This window comes from Lutra lutra, chromosome X (genome assembly GCF_902655055.1).
Source record: "Lutra lutra chromosome X, mLutLut1.2, whole genome shotgun sequence".
Taxonomy (NCBI): Eukaryota; Metazoa; Chordata; class Mammalia; order Carnivora; family Mustelidae; genus Lutra; species Lutra lutra.
The window spans coordinates 77,585,890-77,606,151 of NC_062296.1; positions in this window are offsets into that span (position 1 = coordinate 77,585,890).

The following is a 20,262-nucleotide window of genomic DNA, read 5'->3' on the forward strand; positions in this document are numbered from 1 at the left end:
CTAGAGACATATAAACTACCACAACTGAACCAGGAAGAAATAGAAAGCCTGAACAGACCCATAACCAGTAAGGAGATTGAAACAGTCATCAAAAATCTCCAAACAAACAAAAGCCCAGGGCCAGACGGCTTCCCGGGGGAATTCTACCAAACATTTAAAGAAGAACTAATTCCTATTCTCCTGAAACTGTTCCAAAAAATAGAAATAGAAGGAAAACTTCCAAACTCATTTTATGAGGCCAGCATCACCTTGATCCCAAAACCAGACAAGGATCCCAACAAAAAAGAGAACTACAGACCAATATCCTTGATGAACACAGGTGCAAAAATTCTCGCCAAAATACTAGCCAATAGGATTCAACAGTACATTAAAAGGATTATTCACCACGACCAAGTGGGATTTATTCCAGGGCTGCAAGGCTGGTTCAACATCCGCAAATCAATCAATGTGATACAACACATTAATAAAAGAAAGAACAAGAACCATATGATACTCTCCATAGATGCTGAAAAAGCATTTGACAAAGTACAGCATCCCTTCCTGATCAAAACTCTTCAAAGTGTAGGGATAGAGGGCACATACCTCAATATTATCAAAGCCATCTATGAAAAACCCACCGCAAATATCATTCTCAATGGAGAAAAACTGAAAGCTTTTCCGCTAAGGTCAGGAACACGGCAGGGATGTCCGTTATCACCACTGCTATTCAACATAGTACTAGAAGTCCTAGCCTCAGCAATCAGACAACAAAAGGAAATTAAAGGCATCCAAATCGGCAAAGAAGAAGTCAAACTGTCACTCTTCGCAGATGATATGATACTCTATGTGGAAAACCCAAAAGACTCCACTCCAAAACTGCTAGAACTTGTACAGGAATTCAGTAAAGTGTCAGGATATAAAATCAATGCACAGAAATCAGTTGCATTTCTCTACACCAACAACAAGACAGAAGAAAGAGAAATTAAGGAGTCCATCCCATTTACAATTGCACCCAAAACTATAAGATACCTAGGAATAAACCTAACCAAAGAGACTGATAATCTATACTCAGAAAACTATAAAGTACTCATGAAAGAAATTGAGGAAGACACAAAGAAATGGAAAAATGTTCCATGCTCCTGGATTGGAAGAATAAATATTGTGAAAATGTCTATGCTACCTAAAGCAATCTACACATTTAATGCAATTCCTATCAAAGTACCATCCATTTTTTTCAAAGAAATGGAACAAATAATCCTAAAATTTATATGGAACCAGAAAAGACCTCGAATAGCCAAAGGAATATTGAAAAAGAAAGCCAAAGTTGGTGGCATCACAATTCCGGACTTCAAGCTCTATTACAAAGCTGTCATCATCAAGACAGCATGGTACTGGCACAAAAACAGACACATAGATCAATGGAACAGAATAGAGAGCCCAGAAATGGACCCTCAACTCTATGGTCAACTCATCTTCGACAAAGCAGGAAAGAATGTCCAATGGAAAAAAGACAGCCTCTTCAATAAATGGTGTTGGGAAAATTGGACAGCCACATGCAGAAAAATGAAATTGGATCATTTCCTTACACCACACACGAAAATAGATTCAAAATGGATGAAGGATCTCAATGTGAGAAAGGAATCCATCAAAATCCTCGAGGAGAACACAGGCAGCAACCTCTTCGACCTCAGCCGCAGCAACATCTTCCTAGGAACATCACCAAAGGCAAGGGAAGCAAGGGCAAAAATGAACTTTTGGGATTTTATCAAGATCAAAAGCTTTTGCACAGCAAAGGAAACAGTTAACAAAACCAAAAGACAACTGACAGAATGGGAGAAGATATTTGCAAATGACATATCAGATAAAGGGCTAGTGTCCAAAATCTATAAAGAACTTAGCAAACTCAACACCCAAAGAACAAATAATCCAATCAAGAAATGGGCAGAGGACATGAACAGACATTTCTGCAAAGAAGACATCCAGATGGCCAACAGACACATGAAAAAGTGCTCCATATCACTCGGCATCAGGGAAATACAAATCAAAACCACCATGAGATATCACCTCACACCAGTCAGAATGGCTAAAATTAACAAGTCAGGAAATGACAGATGCTGGCGAGGATGCGGAGAAAGGGGAACCCTCCTACACTGTTGGTGGGAATGCAAGCTGGTGCAACCACTCTGGAAAACAGCATGGAGGTTCCTCAAAATGTTGAAAATAGAACTACCCTATGACCCAGCAATTGCACTGCTGGGTATTTACCCTAAAGATACAAACGTAGTGATCCGAAGGGGCACATGCACCCGAATGTTTATAGCAGCAATGTCTACAATAGCCAAACTATGGAAAGAACCTAGATGTCCATCTACAGACGAATGGATAAAGAAGATGTGGTATATATACACAATGGAATACTATGCAGCCATCAAAAGAAATGAAATCTTGCCATTTGTGACGACGTGGATGGAACTAGAGGGTATCATGCTTAGCAAAATAAGTCAATCGGAGAAAGACAACTATCATATGATCTCCCTGATATGAGGGAGAGGAGATGCAACATGGGGGGTCGAGGGGGTAGGAGAAGAGTAAATGAAACAAGATGGGATTGGGAGGGAGACAAACCATAAGTGACTCTTAATCTCACAAAACAAACTGAGGGTTGATGGGGGGAGGGGGTTGGGAGAGGGGGTGGGGTTATGGATATTGGGGAGGGTATGTGCTATGGTGAGTGTTGTGAAGTGTGTAAACCTGGCGATTCGCAGACCTGTACCCCTGGGGATAAAAATATGTTTATAAAGCTGTAAAAAAAAAAAAAAAAAAAAAAAAGAGAAAGAAAGGATGAATACCCAAGTTTTGTAGCAACATGGACGGGACTGGAAGAGATGATGCTGAGTGAAATAAGTCAAGCAGAGAGAGTCAATTATCATATGGTTTCACTTATTTGTGGAGCATAACAAATAGCATGGAGGACAAGGGGAGATGGAGAGGAGAAGGGAGTTGAGGGAAATTGGAAGGGGAGGTGAACCATGAGAGACTATGGACTCTGAAAAACGATCTGAGAATTTTGAAGGGGTGGGGGGTGGGAGGTTGGGGGCACCAGGTGGTGGGTATTGTAGAGGGCACAGATTGCATGGAGCACTGGGTGTGGTGCAAAAATAATGAATATTGTTATGCTGAAAAAATAAAAAAAATTAAAAAAAAAAAAATCCACGAGACACTAATTTCCCTTCCCCCCAGCTCTTGGCAACCATTTTTTAATTTTCTCTTTCTATGATTTTGGCTACTTTTTTTTTTCAGCATTGAGTATAATGTTACCTATGTGCTTTCCATATATGGCTTTTATTACTTTGCGGTAGTTTTCTTCTGTTCCTACCTTGTTGAGAGTTTTCCTCATGAAAGGGAGTTGAATTTTGTCAAATGCTTCTTCTGCATCAATTGAGATGATCATATTTTTTTTCTTTATTCTTTTAATGTGGTGTGGTGTTAATCATTTCATACATTGAACCATCTTTGCCTCTCAGATATAAATCCCACTTGATCATGGTGTATGAGCCTTAATGTGCTGTCAAATTCAGTATGGTAGCTTTTTTTTTTTTTTCTTTTTCTTTTCTTGAAGATTTTTGCATCAATATTTATTACAGGTATTAGTCTATAGTTTTCTTTTCTTATTGTGTTTGTCCAGTTTTGGTATCAGGGTAATCCTAGCCTCATAGAATTAGTGTAGGAGTGTTCTCTAATTTTTTGGAGGAGTTAGAGAAGGATTACTTTTAATTCTTCCTTAAATATTTGCTGGAATTCTCCAATGAAACCATATGGCCCTAAGTTTTTCTTTGTTAAGTATTTGATTACTGATTCAACTGCCTTAGTATTTGTGAATCTGCTCTGACTTTATTTTTTCATGATTCAAGCTTGGTAGGTTGTATGTTTCTAGGAATTTATCCATTTCTTTTAGGTTATCTAATTTTTTGGCATATAGTTTTTCATATTTTTCTAATTCTTTATATTTCTGTGGTGTCAGTTATAATGTCCCCTTTTTTATTCTTAATTTAGTTATTTGTGTTTTTCTCTTTTTTTCTTTGTTATGCTAAGAGTCAGTTTTGTTGATCTTTGGAGAAAAAAACAACTCTTGGCTTTCTTTAGTTTTTCTATTGTATTTATTTTCTCTATTTTGCTTATCTCCATTCTAACGTTTATTACTTCCTTTTTTTCTGGTAATTTTAGATTTAGTTTGTTCATCTTTTTCTAGTTTCTTGAGGTGTAAAGGTGGATTGTTGATTTGAGATCTTTCTCTTTCTCTCTCTCTTTCTCTCTCTCCCTCTTTCTTTTTGTAAGCATTTACACCTGTGAACTTTCCTCATAGTACTGCTTTTGCTGCATTCCATAAGTTTTGTTTTGTTTTGGATTTGTTTTCATCTTGTCAAGATACTTTCTAAATTCTCTTGTAATTTCTTGTCTGACTCAGTTATTTAAAAATGAGTTTTTTTTTATTTCCATATTTTTGTGTATTTTCTGGTTTTCCTTCTGCTCTCAATTTCTAGTTTCTTTCCATTGTGCTTCGAGAAGATACTTTATATAATTTCAATCTTCTTGAATTTGTTAAGACTTGTTTTGTGGCTAATATGCGGTCTATTTTGGAAAATGTTCCTTTTGCACTTGATAGTAGTATTTATTCTGCTGGTGTTAGATGGAGTATTAAGTCCTCTGTTACCTTATTGATTTTTGTATGGTTGTTTTATGTATAAGTGAAAGAGGGGCATAGAATTCTCCTACTATTATTATGCTGCTGTCTATTTTCAGTTCTATGAATGATTTGCTCCACATATTTGGGACCTCTATTCTTAGATGCATATATATTTATAAATGTTATTTCTTCCTGGTTAATTAACTGTTTTATCCCCATATAATACCATATAATGTCCTTTGTCTCTTATGACAGTTTTGGCATAAAATCTATTTTGTCTGGTGTAATTATGGCCACTACTGTTTGCTTTAGGTTCCCATTTGTATGAAGTATCTTTTTCTCTCCTTTCACTTTCAGTGTATGTGTGTCCTTAGATCTAAAATGGGTCTCCTATCTACAACATGCAACTGATTCTTGTTTTTCTTAATCCAATCAACCAATCTCTGTCTTTTAATTAGCAAGTTTAACCTACTTTCATTTAAAGTAATTACTGATAGGAAAGAACCTACTAGTCCCATTTTGTTAATTATATTCTGTATGCCTTGTAGCTTTTTTATCCCTCCTGCCTGTCTTGCTGCTTTCTTTCGTGTTTCATTTATTTTTTTGTAATGATAAGTTTTGGTTCCCTTCTCGTTTGTGATTTATACACCTATGTTACATTACTACAGGATTCGATAATTGTCTCTGTATTTACTTTTACCAGTGAGTTTTACATTTTCACATGGTTTTGTGCTACTGGGGGACTCTCTTCATTGCAAGTTGAAAGACTCCTTCCATCAGAAAAAAAAATTAAAAACATAATTTTACATTATTTTATACATACTAAGATGACTGAAATTTTAAAATCTGATAATAGCAAGTTTTGGTGAAGATACACAACAACTGGACCTTTCATACATTGCTGATAGAAATGCAAAATTGTACGACTTTAAAAAACAGTTTGACAGTTTCATATTAAATTAAATATAGATTTCACAATGACTCAGCAATCCGATTCCTAAGTATGTACCTACGAGAAATGAAAACATAAGTGTACCCAAAGATTTGTGCTTAAAAATTTATGGCAGCTTTATTAATAATAGTCAAAAAATATATGAAAGCATTTTGGTATTTCTATTCAGTAGAATCCTACTGAGCAATAAGATGTGATTAACTGATACATACACAAATATGAATGAAACTTAAAGTATACCATTGATTCCATATATATGAAATTCTAGAAAAGACAAAATTATAGTTATGGAAAGCATATCAATAGGTACCAGAAACCAATGGTTTGGGGGGGGTTGACTTCAACTGATCACAATAGAACATTTTGGGCTAATGGAAATATTCTATATTATGATATTGGTGGTCATCTCACAACCAAACAGATGTCAAAACTCACTGAATTGTACACATAAAATTAATGACTTTTTTGCATGTAAACCATATTTCTGTAAAGTTGATTTTAAAATTAAATATGGAGGGATGCATGGGTGGCTCAGTGGGTTAAGCCTCTGCCTTCAGCTCAGGTCATAATCTCAGGGTCCTGGGATCCAGCCCTGCATGGACCTCTGTGCTCAGCAGGGAGCCTACTTCCCCCTCTCTCTCTGCCTGCCTCTCTGTCTACTTGTGATCTCTCTCTCCCTCTGTCAAATAAATAAATAAAATCTTTAAAAAAATAAAATTAAATATGGAAAGGACCCAGTTTGAAAACAAAAAGATCTCAAAGAGTTATGCTAATTGTAAAAAGAGAAGAAACATTTGCTTATATGGATGTCTTGCATACCCTGGGTTCATTGAATGTATTCATGCCTTTTGGTAATAGTTAAAGAAAAATACCTTAATAGTGTCTTATGAATTTTGGGAACTTTGAAAGTTAATGAAGTTTATTTTTAATAATATAATTGGCCTAGTGTTGAAATTGAATTAATAAGTTTTTAGTATTTATTACATTAATAACAAATCAAAACATCATTTAAGTGCAAATGATCAATTTGCTTTTATAGGCAGTCATGTTATGAAGCTACCTAACAGGCAATTTAAAGTTAGTATGTCCAAATAACAACTTTTTAGCTTCTTGATCTATAGCTCTAACAATATGGGCCTTCCTGGTTATTCAGCAGTAGTCCTTAATTTAGAAGGCTTTCTTAATTTATTTTCCTACCTACTCCATAAAATCCATCAACATATTTGGCTAGGACTATTTTAAAATATCCACTGAATCCAGTCACTTCTTATAAGCTGTATCACAACAATCATATTTTCAATCCCAATTAGCTCTTGCCTGAACAATTACAACAGCTTTCAACCTGCATTCAGTTCTTTCTCCTCTCTAACCCATTCACTACAAAATCACCACACTGACCTTTTAAAAACCTAAATTAGATCACTCCTGTCCTCTACATATAACCTAATAATGACTTTCCACAATATTTAAAATATCCCAGGAGTTTTTCAAGAATCTAGTGCCCTTTATATCATACTATAAAGCATTTCATTTTTTGTTGTTAAAAAGAGCAAAATTCAATGAGTTTGTTTTATTAAAAGATTTTAGACTTTATAAATATGAGCTTGGACTAAATTGTTTTATATATATACATGTGCGTGCACACGCACACACATACACACTCTTTTATTTAATTCACTTACTATATGTATTGCACTTACAACTGTCTCTGGCATGTGTTACTTGCTCAATAAACATGAATTAAATTAAAAAGTGAATTAATGAATGGGAATGTAGTTATGTCTAAGTCTGAATTTTGGCAAGTTTATCTCTTATTTAGTGAACATCAAATTACCTGACACATTTTAATTTAAAATGAATCCTAGTATTTATGCTGTAAAGTGGTATAATCGTGTATGTATTAGGTTGTGAACAAAACTCCACAATCATCATCATCATTATGCCAGAGTACTTCTGCAGAAGAATTTTATAGACACAGTGAAATAAAAATAATGGCTTAAGCCAAATTATAGAGACCTGACTTGTAGACACATGTTATACACATAAAATCACAAATGTAGTTTTCCCCATACTACTTAGTCCTAATTAAAGAGACCCTCATATAATTCCCACGTCCAAACAGTTATCAGTCTTCACAGAATTATCAAGTGGCCTAGAGTTTAGGGTAGGGAAAATTCACAACTCAATTCATGAACCAAAGCATAAAACTGGGAATGATTCATTATCTAATCTATTAAGTTAGCAGTTCTCTATGTGTACAATGGGAAACTCTGGGGGCCATTGAGACCTTTTCAGGTGGTCTGTGAAGTCAAAACTATTTTGACAGTAATACTAAAATGTTATTTGCCTTTTCACCTCATTCTCTCATGAGTGTACTGTGGAGTTTTCCAAAGGCTACCTGAAATGACGTTGCAACAAATTGGACACAGAAGCAGATATGAAAACCCAGCTATCCTATATTAAGCCAATAATTCAAAAGATTTGCAAAAAGAAAAAAAGCCATTCTTTTCACTAAATTTTTTGTGGAAGTATATTTTTCATACACTATGTTTTTGGTTAATGTGTGAAGAGCTTATTAGTGTTGTTTTAAATGAAATAATTTGTGTTTTAATTACCAATATGGTAAATATTGATAGATGTAACCAACACAAATGAAAGCCTCTTTGGGGTCTTCAGTAATTTTTATGTGTATAAAGGAGTCCTGAGAAAACATAGATTGAAAAATGCTATATTAAGAGAATCTTTAGAAAATCTTTGTTTTTCCATCACTTATTCTCCTTCCATCTCCACTTCCATCAGCACAAAGAAATAATGGCACATTAAATTATTAGGAGAAATATGATAAAGAATGCAAAAACTTAGTATAATACTCAAGAAAAGATAACTATTTTTATTGTAAGCAGAATCATAATTTAGAGTGGGAAAGTGTTATTTTAAAATATCATTTCAGATATGTACCTATATAGCATGACTAAAAACAGACCTAATGTGATATTTAGCAACATATACCCTTTTCTACTTAATATCAAGTGATATTTTTTTTTAAAGATTTTATTTATTTATTTGACAGAGAGAAATCACAAGTAGGCAGAGAGGCAGGCAGAGAGAGAGGAGGAAGCAGGCTCCCTGCTGAGCAGAAAGCCCGATGTGGGGCTTGAACCCAGGACCTGGGATCATGACCTGAGCCGAAGGCAGCAGCTTAACCCACTGAGCCACCCAGGTGCCCCTCAAGTGATATTTTTGACTGCTTTTTTCTCTTCAGGCAATTTTTGCTAAGTAGATATAGCCTTAAATTACAAATGCAACAACAACAAAAAAATCTTCAACACAGATCTAAAATGTTGATTTCATTTGGGATGAAAAGTGTCCATCATATACAAATTTGAGGGCAAAGTGTCTCAAAATGCCTTTTTCCTTTTTTGAGGTATTCTTTTAAAGATAATTACACATTTTCATTTTATGATATATGGTGAAGGAAGGGACTGTAATTTCATGTACAAATGTAAATTTGTATAAAAACTATTGGCAAGAATCTTGATGAGAGTAATTGGTTAAAAAGTCATAGTATGTTGGGCTATTTAACAAATTACTTCTAAAAACCAAGTTGCCTGGCAATGGTTATCTGCAGTCATCTGTAAATATTTGACTTAATTTTATTTTTTACACCTAGAGGAAAACTAGGGAAAAAAATGATACTAAAACATGGTCCCATGAAACACAGAAAAATGAGGTAGAGGAACAAGAATGAATATCACTTTCTTCTCTAGGCCTTACAACCTATTCACCCTATACTTTCTGAAAGAATGAAAAATCACAAAACTGTTTATATCACATATATATGATTTATTAGGGATATAAAATTAATGGGCGACCTGCTAGCACACATCACTGAGGTCAAGTTTACCCTAGAGTTATTTGGCAAATTCTGACTTCATATGAAATGATAAAGGTCAATATAGTCATTCTGTGTTCCTTGAAACATAAGCTTTAATAGCTACTGTCCAGAGACTGGGGGAACAGGAGAATGGACGAGTTCTATGGCACTCTGTATAAATATGCTGTCAGTGGACTATGAGATCTGTATTTCCTCAACACCAGCAGTTGAAAAGTTGGAATACTTACTTAATATCGCTTTTAAAGCAATACTGTTTTGGATTACAAAATTGATGCATGAATTTCAAAGAATTTAAAAGCTAAAGAAAATATAAATATGGAAATAAAAGTTACCCTTAATCGCCCAAAAAAAAACAAAACAAAAAAAAGGACGCTTAAATTGACACAGGGTATAGTGCAACAGATTCTAATTAGCATGAAAGAACGTGGAAAGAAAAGTAGATTTAACATCATCTAAAAGAAGATTGGTATTTAAGATAAGTCTGAAGTCCCCTTGATAATAAAGTGAAGGAAAATACATTAAAGTATAATAATAGTATATTCATGTGGTGGTAATAGGAAAAAAATACAGTAATTCAAACTGAATGAATACTCAAACTTGATCACAATATTTATTGCATATTCCAGTAAGATCCTCTGGGTAAGATGCCCTTTGCCTATATAGAAATTTATTTTTTTTAAGATTTTATTTGTTTATTTGACAGAGAGAGAGATCAGAGGTAGGCAGAGAGGCAGCCAGAGAGAGATGGGGGGAAGCAGGCTCCCCGCTAAGCAGAGAGCCCAATGCAGGGCTCGATCCCAGGACCCTGAGATTATGACCTGAGCTGAAGGCAGAGGCTTAACCCACTGAGCCACCCAGATGCCCCCCTATATAGAAATTTATTACACGGCACCTGGGTGGCTCAGTCATTTAGGTGTCAAACTTCAACTCAGGTCATGATCTTGGGGTCCTGAGATCAAGCTGTGTGTTGGGTTCCATGTCAACAAGAGGTCTGCTTGAGGAGTCTCCCTCTCCCTTTGCCCCTACTCCCCATTCACATTTTCTCTTTCTCTCTCTCAAATAAATAAAATTTTTTAAAAAAGAAATTTATTACATATCTATAGAAAGAATATATTAATGAAAATGACTTGATTTGTTATGAAGGCACAGAAAAGCTGAAGTAGCAAAAGAAATACTGATAGAATTCATCAAAGCACTATCCAGGGGATGAGTTTTTTGTTGCTGTTTTATAAAGATTTATTTATTTATTTTTTAGAGAGCAAGAACACACATCCTTGTGCAAGATGGAATGAGGGGGCAGAAGGAGGGAGAGAGAGAATCCTCAAACCAACTCTCCAATGAGCATGGAGCCCAAAGCAGGGCTCAATCCCAGGACCCTGAGTTAATGAACTGTGATAAAATCAAAAGTTGGCAACTCAACAAACTAAGCCACTCTGGTGCCCCCAGGGGAGAACTTTTGACCAGCATATTTTGAATAGTAGAATCTCAAAGCAAAGCTATCCCTCCTAATTTCATTATATCATAGTTTTAATATGTTGAAATTAAACATTTTAAAAAAGTATTTTGAAATCATTTTTCCTTTATTCTCTGCAGACTAAGCAACCTTTTGAGAATAGATGGTATGAGGCGTAAATCTATCTATATGGAAACACATTGATAGTTATGAGAATACAGTTATGCCATGGCAGTTCTAGTCTCTGAACTCAGACCTTTCCAGGAGTACTAACAATTTTTTTTAATATAGTTCTAGACATTTTCTGTATCTCCATATTTCAGAGATTATTTAATAATTTGATGACTAGTATTCTATGGTATGGTTCTAACTTTATTTATCATGCCTTCTCCCTGATGATGGGCAAAGTTAATTTAGATTTTATTAGGGACAGGGTATATAATCTTTAAATAACAAACTGTCTTACATTTCTTAATGCACTATCCCAAAAAATATTAACATGAGACTGCTGCTAAAACATAGATCTTTTTCAGTGTGATTACTAAGTGATTGTGATAAAATATATGAAATCTCAAGAATGTTGTTGGGGTTAACTACATTGATCTCAAAAATGATAGCTAACCATCTAGATTAACTCACAAATGTTGATTTCATTAGTAATAAAACTGATTTGTATAAGCGAATACTTATGCATTATGTGAAGCCAAAGGGAGATGGTGATTTCCTATTTGGGTCTCCCAAATATATCCCCTCACCTCTTGACAACTCTAAATAGGTTCACAGGGACTGTTTCTGTCCTAACTTATCAGGACACAGGATCCCAGTAGAGCAAGGACTATATGGGCCTTAGTAAAGAAGTATCAAAATGTTGGTCATGTTATTCTAATCGAATAATTTGTGTTACTAAATATATGATATGTTGCCAGATTTTCTCTTTATATTATTTCTAATCTATGTGTAGTAAAAAGATGCATTATTGATGTGGGTCCATTGTTGGATAATGGCCCAAACCCGATAAGCCTATGTATATGTGGTCTTGAAAGCACAATTATGAGCATTTCTAACAAGCACTCATATCTACTGATAAAATAGGCTGTCAGTGTTTGGTTGGTTTTGAAATCTCCTAAATTGCCTTGGTGAAATTTCCAGCTTGCACTAAACTCCATGCTTGGAAGGATAATACTGACCCTGCACCTGTCAGTAAGGCTGCAGATGGTGCACGTAACACACACGATTGCCTTCAAAACAGGAAGGAGGAGGAGATGAAGGAACAGATTGCTGTGTGAAATGAACACACACTTCCAAAAGGCTAATTATTTGTTCCCTAAAACTATTTCCAGTGTGTTGCATCTTTAAACACTGAGGCTCACTTCTGTGCATGATTAAAAAGCCAAAGAAAATTTACAACAGCAAACGCAATACGTAAATATACTGTGCTGTTGTTCACCAAAATGCATACTTTCTATTCATATGGAATTATTTGCCTTTGTGGTAGAGAATTATAGATTATAGACTAAACTTTCTCAGTTAAATTATGCATAGATAAAATGTATATTTTTCATTTTTTAGGAAACTGAAAAATTGGTATGAGCTTAAATGTAAATCTTTGAGATGACTAAATTACACCAGAGTATTGATTTAATTACATAACATTTAAAGAGGAAATGACTACCACAAAAACTCTGGCATTGATTATAAAGAGTAAAGTTGAAAGGCATTATCACAAATAATCTAAAGTAGAACTTTATAAGAAATGGAAAATTAATACAGTCATTAAAAATAAATGAAATTAAAAAGTAATTATATAGTAGTGATTATATATATACATTTGACCCCTGAACAATGTGGGGGTTAGGGATGCTGACCCCATGTGCATTCACAAACTTGCCTGTAACTTTTGATGCTTCCAAAACTTAACTACTAATAGCCTGATGCTGACCAGAGGCTTTACTGATAATAGTCAATTAATACATACTTTCTATGTTATATGTATTATATACTGTACTCTTTCAATAAAATAAGCTAGAGAAAGGAAAGTGTTCTTACAAATCTCATAAGGAAGAGAAAATACTGTAGTGTATTTATAAAAAAAGAATTCACATACAAGTGGAATTGCACAGTTCAAACCTGTGTTGTTCAAGAATTAATTGTATATGTATGCATAAACATAATTTTCTCTAACTTCTGTATAGAGTTTCACTTCCTCAATTTTGGCTTCTCTCAATTTTTCTCTAATGATAAACATCCTATCATAACCTCAAATAGCCTCAAAAATCAGCTAAATATGTTTTACTTATAGCACTTCATTATTTTACCAAATACTTCAAAATCTTGTTTTCTATTTTAAACTGAAAAATATCTAAATTTATAATACCAATTCAAAAATCCAAGAACGGAGGTAGATTATTTATTTAGCGTCCCAATTACCTAACAAGGCCACAACAACATGGTATGCATAATTATATAAAATAAAAGGACATAGTGTGGAATCTCAACAGCTGGGAGACTGAGGATAAGTTACTTAATTTTTCTGAGTCTTATTTTCCTCATCTGTAAGGTGAGAATGATAGTAACACTCACATCACATCATTATTAAAAGCTCAAAATGGTACACTGAATACAAGTCTCCTGCAGAATGTCTAGAGTTCAGGAGGAACTAAAAATGACAGTTATTATTCTTGACTATTGGTTTATAAAAATTATGAATGAATAAATTGGTGAATAGATTACTGAAAGTATAAAATAGGTAAAAATGCACTATGTCACATTCTTTTGCTATTGTAATAGAGCTAGTATGTTATGTTTACAAACCTTATGAGAAAAAGTAATCACATTTTTGCAAACATAATGGTTCAATGATGATGAGGTTATAAATGTATTACCTCTAAAAAACATTAAGAAATTTAAACCAGTGCAGATTCAGTGTGCTAGATATGTACCCTGTTCTACGGAATGAATGGAAAAGATTTGCGTGCATTTCAAATTGTACACTGAATGATAGGTCCTCTCCATTAAGTGTAAATGTAAGAGTTGACATTTACTGTCATAAGGAATATTATAGTAAAACTCAGCCAAGAATGCAGGTGTGAAGTAACCATTTATTGGCCTTTATTCTGTGTTCTTACTATAATAATAATAATCATAGATTCAATGATTTAAAGATTGTTGGGGGTAGAGCAGGTAGCAAGTGTCCAGTTTGCCTAAGCAGGCACTTGCAGTGGAATTTCAATCGTATTATTTTTTTAACTTTAATTAGGCATAATTAAGCCTGTTAAATAATATGAAGCTGTAGCTTTCTTGAAGACAGCCAGTGTTCCTACCCTGGTTTTATTTTTTTTTCTTCTGAACATTTAACTCAGTTCTTTATACATGATAAGTGCTCAATTGTTAAAATAATGAATTAGGTATCCTAAAAGACTTTTTATGTATCTTTATTTTCATTAAAGATTTTATTTATTTGAGAGAGATATAGGGAGAGAGAGAGTGTGCATGCATACATGAGTGTGGGGGAGGGAAAGGGCAGAAGGAGAAGGACAAGCAGACTCCCTGCTGAGCAGGGAGCCTGAAGCCAGGCTTAATCCCAGCACCCTGGTATCATGACCTGAGCCAAAGGCAGACGCCCAGTGCCCCCTTTTTATGTATCTAAAATGGAAGTTTGGAAAGCCATAACTGAAAATTGATGAGAAACATGGCAGCTGAAATTAGATGTGTGAATCTTGCAGGGGCTGTTTTGGTACCACTGTAACCAGTTTGAACTTGTCACCACTTCCCAAGGATGTAGGAAACTGAGCAGCTAGTAGTCAAAGAGGACAGATTGGCGGTGACAGAACTCTGGCATAGGTCACTTCAGGATGGAGATGCAGCCTCTGCTCAGATAGTTGTCTTCAAGAGGCCCTTGCTATTCTCAGTTCCCACCGCTCCCATGGGAATCACCAAAGGTTGTGGCAGCAGTCAGGGTCACAGAAAGAAGGTTACCTATTACACTGACACACCTAAGTTTCTTTTTTTTTTTTTTTAAAGATTTTATTTATTTGACAGAGAGAGAGAGATCACAAGTAGGCAGAGAGGCAGGCAGAGAGAGAGAGAGAGAGAGAGGGAAGCAGGCTCCCCGCTGAGCAGAGAGCCCGATGTGGGGCTCGATCCCAGGACCCTGAGATCATGACCTGAGCTGAAGGCAGAGGCTTTAACCCACTGAGCCACCCAGGTACCCCCCTAAGTTTCTTTATTCCTTCATTTTTTACCTCTTTCCTTCCTTTCCTCGCCCTCATTGTCAAAGACAAAAGAAAACACGCTTACCTCTCCCTTCATCTTAACAATGTTCTCACTTATTCAGTTACTTATCAACTATCAGAGTGAATATCAATTATATTTATATTGACCTGTAACTAAGTATTCTTTATCAAAGACAGAGGTGGAGATGGGAGAGATGCAGATTCTACAGGGACAGCCATCTACCTCCACCTACATAATGGAGCATCAACAGTTACTGTCTTTAAAAAAAAAAAAAAAAGTTACCATCTAATATTTCTGTAATAAGCAAATGAGGTTTTCATATGATTTTGAAAATTATAGTGACTTGAAATTCTGCTTTGAATGTGGTGATGTAAAACCAAGATTCCTTTTTTCTTATCCTTTAAAATCATCTAACAGCAATGGGAACTAGAAATGAAAATATAAACTCCATTTTTATTTTCTTATTTTATTGGACCCATGAGACAACTAAACCTTAATCCATAAAATAAATGGAAAACATACCAAATACACAGGAGTTCAGGCATAGGTGAAAGTGAGTGCGAAGCATCTTAGCTCTAGATCTCAGAAAGAACCAAGAAGGCTGTGAGCAGGAACTGAGAATGCAGGCTGTGGTAGAAGTGTTTCAGTGTCTAGTTCAAGTTCAAGAAGTTGAAGAGTCTGAAGTCAATATTTATTTAACCATTGCTACATTTTCTTTTATAATAGCAAGATGTTGGGGAAAACCTAAATGTGCACCAGTAAGGATCTGGTTAATAAACAGTGATATACCTGTCCATACAATGGAATACTGTTTAACCGATAGAGAAAACTATCTATGCATATGGTGTAATCTCCAGAATGTATTGGGTTTTTTTTGTTTTGTTTTGTTTTTGGGGTTTTTTTTTGTTTTGTTTTGTTTTGTTTTAAAGATTTTAATTATGTATTTGACAGAGACAGTGAGAGAAGGAATACAAGCAGGGGAACAGCAGAAAGAGAGGGAGAAGCATGCTTCCTGCTGAGCAGGGAGCCCAGTGTGGGGCTCCATCCCAGGACGCTGAGATGATGACCTGAGCCAAAGGCAGACGCTTAATGACTGAGCCAAGCAAATGCCCCTGCACAATATATTGTTATATGAAAGAAACAAGAGTTGGAAGAGTTAGCACTATAATTTTTAAAAAATTAATATTAGGATGCATTTGCCTATACATGTAAAAATCTATCTGGAAGGATATAAAAATAAACGAAATTGTGATAATAACCAATTGTAGAGCTAAAAATAATATAGCTTTCCAAACTGAGAAGTGGCAACAGGGGAAAGATAGTAAATAACTTCAATTGAATTTCTCTTTCTTCATTTTGAAGTAAATTGAGGCCTTCAGAAACTAAGTTACAGGGAAGTCCTTCTTAGGAGTTTAGTGGTAAGAACACACACATATACACACACTCCTGAGACCATAAAGAGTTAAAAAAAATAATCTCTAGGACTGAGACTGCTATTTTCTGTCAATTATGTTTCTCCTCACTGCTGAATAGGAGTCTAAAAGACAATAATTCATAATTCTTATAGACACACAATATCAAAGTTCATGTAGATTTTATATATATATAAACACCATTAGCTGTTGAGAGTTAAATCTAAATATATGTCTTTATGAAGTGACTGAATTGAATCTGGAAACTCTACCTCTGCTTGAACAAAATGATATTTATCAATTCAGATCTTGGTGGTAGGAACCTATGAAACTTTTTTATCAGCTTGGGTGATCAAGGCAAAAGTCACTGTAAGTTAACTATTACTGAGTAGATTTGAATAAGGTATTGAATTGAATGATGACTTTCTGAGAATCTAAGACCTCCTCTGGAATTGGGCACAAAAGAACTCACTTTGAGTAATGGAATACTGTGGGTAAGGTATATGAACAGGACAAAGAAAAAGTGTTGTTTCTTATTTTGAGAGAAATAGATAATCCAAAAACCAATAGTGCAGTGGTTCTCAGTCCTTGGTACACATTGGAATCATTAAAAGAGATTTTTAAAAATATGGATGCTTAGACACCAGCCTCAGACATTGGTATCATCAGCCAGTGGCAGAGTCAAGACGTTGTTAGGTTTTAAATTTTTCCAGATGATTCTAATGTGCAACTAGCTGTGCACTAGTATCTTAGAGCAGTGAGTCCCAAAACTTGCTCATGTTAGAATCATCTGGAAAGCTCTTAAAAATTCTGACACCCAGGTCTTATCCAACATAGTTTAGATTGAAAAGTCTTGGGATGGAGTCAAGAATCAGTATTTTTATATGACTTGAAGGTAATTCTAACGTGCAGCAAAGTTTGGGAGCCACTGGTTAGACAAGTAGTAAAGAAATGAGAATGACATTAGGAACATAACACTCCTGAGCAGCACAACCAGTAGCGCTGGTCATGGCTCTCTATGTGATGTTGGTCACTTAGTTTCTTCATCTGCAAAAATAAGTCAAATTATTCTCTTCCAAGGCTGTTTGAGAATGAAGGTAAAATACAAGATAAAGTAAATTATTGATATTTTAACTAGAAGACTTCCATGATACTTGTTATCTATATAGTATTTGTTAGTCTTGCTACATGCTTTGTCATAAAAAAAATTTTTTTTTTGTCAAATTATACTACAAACTATGGTGGCCAGTTATCCTGCTTTTCCCAGGACTGAAGTGTTCCCTGGGACATGGAACTTTCAATTTCAAAGCCAGGATAGTCTGAGCCACCTCATGCTAAACACCTTTTGAACCCAGCACAATTTATTTTTTTTAACTCCAGTTGCTACATTAAACCTCAGGAGATTTTTTTTTCTCATTTGAAGATTGAATTATCTAGAGAATTTTTATTAAATGCTACAAATTGTAAAGAGATTATTAGACTGTGAAGTGAGGTCCAAGGCAGTTCAGAAGAGAAACCAGAATAAAGGACGAGAAAGATGATGAAAGAAGGGGATGAACTGACAAGATTGCCTCATACCAGAACAGGCAGCACAGAGCCCATTCCTAATTCTGTCATGTTTTACTCAACATTCGCATGGGGAATAACTTTTCATCTACTTCTAGACTGCCTGTGTTTCTGTATTTCCTACCCATCTCTCCACCTGATCCCCCAGCAGAGATTATTATGTCCTGTTGCACTCTCTGTTCACCTCGAATATGAAGAAAACTGCCCCTTCTGAAATGTCTTCCTTCATTTTACTGCCTTATCAACTCTTTTAAAACATTGCTTGAATACATAAGATGTTCTTTGTAACAGGATTATTGGCTTTATCATTTTTTATCTTCTTTTGTGGAAGTTATTTAGTTTGGTATGATATTTTAGGATATTATTATTCCTCAAAACTTCAGTTAAGATCCAGGAAACTGAATCCCTATTGACTAATATAACAGGATTAGGGGTAATAGAATACTAGATTTGACTTTTAGAAACCTCTGGTTTCAGTTACTTTATAATACCTTCAAAAGAATGTGGCAGCCATAACTCAATATATCCGTATCAGAAACAAAAAGTGACTATAAAATCTATTGATTCAAGAAGTACTATAAATAAAAACACAGAATATAATATAGTCTTCCTGTAAATGTCAAAAGGAATTTTTAAGGACCACACAGGAAAAAGATGATAGTATAATTTGCCTCATAATTTCATAAGCATGTTCTGTACAATCAGAAATAATACAGAAAATAATTGTAATAATATGACAAAGAAATTTAAAAATCACTTAAATTAGTTCTTAAAATAAGTACAAAAGACATTTAAAACATAATGTCCAGCAGAGTTAAGGGTTTAAACGGTAATTTCCTTCCATTTGAACTAAGTTATGTAATTATAATTTTTCTCCTGACTGAATTAAGTGCCCATTAATTATCTCCCTCTGACCTTCTGCATATGGCGACCATTCTCCCAGTTAGGAAACCTGTGGGTTATCTTCTGGAGCAATTGATGTAAAGTGTCTCCTAATTCAGGGTTAGGAGTCATTCCTGTCTGGCAGAATTCGGTGGGGAGAGAGATGAGGTTGAACAGAGGCAGTCAGTGGCCATCTGTCTAGTGAATGACAAGGACTCCATTGCCCTCCTACTGTCCGGCTTTGTAAATATTTTGAACTAGGAACTCCAGGCAAGATCCTGAAGAATTATATGCTAGAAATACTCAGTAACTCCAGAGATAAAACTTCAGTTTCCAAAATTTTGAAGATTTCCCCAATTTAAAACTCACTACCCATTCACTGCATTGTGAATTCTATCAGTAAATATTAAGCCTCTTTGAACACACACAGTCATCTTTTCAACCAAAGATGGTTATAAACACCCATGAAAATCCTCTAAAGTGAAACACAAGCACCTATAAAAACCTAAAACAAAACAAAGCAAAAAATAATAATAATTAAATAAAATTGGCAAAAACAAAAGTGATAGAGAAGATAAAATATTTTTTTAATAATTTGTAATCTCATTGTGATATTATAAATGAAAGAGGAATTATTTTGATGAAATGATCATAAAAAAGAGTTCTTGGAAATTGGATATAGGTTAACCAACATTAGAAATAAATAGCAAGGCTAAAAAATAAAGTTGAAAGCATTTCTCCAAAAGTGGAGCAAAAAGAACAAGAGATAAGGATTAGCAGATAAAAGCAACGGAGATTGGAGAATGAGTCCAGAAGATCCAACAACCAAATAAAAGGAGTTTTAGCAATGGAGGGGTGGAGGGAGGAAAGGGAATATAACAGGAAAATTTTTTCAGAATGGACATATCAATTTTTATATGAAAGAGCCCATTTAGTTAGTGCCCAAGACAGTGAGTGTACTAACATTACCTACAATGGGTCTGCCTCTTGGTGGGTGTTGAGCCAAAAGACAACCAAGGAAAGAATAGGAAAAGGAAGTGTTTACTTGCAACAGGTAAAGGAGAACACCTGGGCTATTTCCCAAAGCAATGTGTCTCCTTGAACAACAAAGCTGAGGGATTTTTAAGCTCAGGGTGTATACACATTCATGAAGAGGCTTGCACAATAGGGAATCAGCATGTAAATGGAGCAAAATCATCTTAAGGT